Here is a 2,438-nt window from a genome sequence, read left to right on the forward strand (position 1 = left end):
TTTACGGACCAGCAGCTCGACTAGTTCTGAGCTCTGGATATGAGAGTGCTAGAACATCACAAGCAATAGTGTAATTCTCTGATCTATGATGCAGAAACCTGAGCGAGGTGAGCTGGGATCAGTCCGTCAGGTGTGGGCACTGTCCCACTGTTCTGTGACAGAGACAGAGTGCCTTTTCTGGAGCCGTTCAGCCTCGCAGGACGTGTGACGGCTCTCAGACAGTCTGGAGGGAGCATTTGAATTTTACACCCGGAAAGAAGCAGCCTATCATTAAAAAACTCTCATTTCTGTGTCAGGTAGACTTACAGGTAATCAATCACCTTGTAACTGTGATTTTTGTCCTCTATTATTTTGTTTCATTTTGAACCTTTCAAGTGAATTATTTCTAATTAAAGTTGTTTTTGAGAGGAAGAGAAAGGAAGAAATCATGTTTTATGATTAAGCTACATTTTGTTCTCTCTCCACCTTCACTTTATGTTTCTGGATCATATTTCACATGGTCAAAAGTATGTGAAATTTTTATCACAGAAAAAGTTTTTTTTTTTCTTTTCAGATTATTACAATGTTATTTTTTTAGTTTTTTCTTCCTTTAATTAGCAAGCTTGTTTGCCAATATAACCTTTAGGAAATTACATTTAACTTAATTTGGCTTGCTGTCCACTGAAGTGGAGCTCTGATATACCCCCACAGAGACTTAATGTAGGATATGTTTACAAAGGGCAAGGTACATAAGGAGAACAGGAAGATTGGGGAGATGGAGGGGATGCAGGAATAACTGAGACTGGAGAGAGGTAAGCAGCTGCTCATATACTCTGGCTGTTGATTGAAAGATTAGATGAGCTTGCTCCCCCCTGACTTACCTTTAGGAACTTCATTTAAGGACTGTTCACTGACATTTTGTTTTGGGAACCAAAAATAGTTCTTCTATGGCATTGCTGCAACCATCCTGCATTTTTTAATAGTGTAAGTATTGTGGAAAGGCTTTGCACTAGATAATCAACACATTGCAATAAAATGCTTTTCTTAATATATAACGAGGTGAAATTGTCCAAGTACTGTTTGCAACTTTTAATTCTACAGTATGTCTGATCTCCTCTCATTGTTTATACACAAATCAAAGTGAGTTCAGTTGTAAGTTTCACACCTAAAGCACAGAGAAATATTGTGGGAGCTTTCTTTCTAATATAAAATATATTCTTCAGTCTTTTTAAACAAAAATAATCTCCCTTTCCTTTACAGAAAGTCAAAGTTACAAAAACCTGTGACTTTTAATAATTTTTTTAATAATTATATATATATGTGACTTTTAATAATTGCCTTTTCACTTTAGTCTCTGAATTCAACAATCATCCCTTGTACTTTAAATTTATCTGCATTCTACTTCACTTCGAGATATGACTGATATAGAACAATATCCAAATTGATCAGAATAATGCAGTTTGCCAAATGTTCCTCTTTTTCTTTAATCTAAATCAATATATTTCTTTTTCACAAAGAGAAAAAGAGTGATAGAGTAGATGGACTGTTATTGTAATGTTTGCCTTATTAATGGGTTTCTCAGAATTATTCCTGCTTTCCAAACTCTAGGATAACTTCTTGCTATGGCTTAGATGAAGCTGACCTTCTTAATGTTCTTTGTCTTTAGAACTTATCTTCGTTTTATTTTATTATTATTTTTTTTTTCTAATACAGCGTCGTTAAAGAAACATGCTTGATGATATCCAGCACAGAATAACCTCAAATCGAATAAAACCCTGCTCATCTCCTCTCATGAATTATGAGAACTCATAAGGGTATTAAAATGTGGAGGATGCATGAAATCAGATGCTGTGATGAACTTTGTGTCTGGTAAAATTCAACTAAAACCTAAAACTCTATACTAAACTCTATATGTAAGATTACTAAAAATAATAAGAACTTTAATCATTATTTAATTTTCACACAAACATATTACACATATTGAACACATTTTTCATTAGTTCCACAATATTTAATCTACACAAGGTTGAACAGTAATTTCTATCCCTTAAACTGTGCATTTATCAATGAGCATTATTCATGCAACCAATCATGTGCAAGCATAGGTGGGATTTCTGTTTTAACTGGTTGGAGTTCAGTGTTATGATCTATTGATGAGTCTATGAATACTGGAGGAGAAAGATCAACCAAGCAGAAATGACACAGGGAATGTTTGTCAGGAATGATTGACAGCATGTCTCTAAATTTCACAGTACTTGCATTTAATTATTTATTGTATTAGATATGAAGGCATGGATCTGTTTACATTTGTGCACAAACATTGATTAAATAGTAATCTGGGCCTGGTTCCACGATAGCGCTCACTCTTAGCGCGCTTAGAAGACTCGAAAGATATATCTTACCAAAGTTTTTTATGTTCCTAAGTGTGTTCCCCGAAGTGTCCCTTAGGAAGCTTCTTA

This window comes from Carassius auratus, unplaced genomic scaffold, assembly GCF_003368295.1.
Source record: "Carassius auratus strain Wakin unplaced genomic scaffold, ASM336829v1 scaf_tig00044289, whole genome shotgun sequence".
NCBI lineage: Eukaryota > Metazoa > Chordata > Actinopteri > Cypriniformes > Cyprinidae > Carassius > Carassius auratus.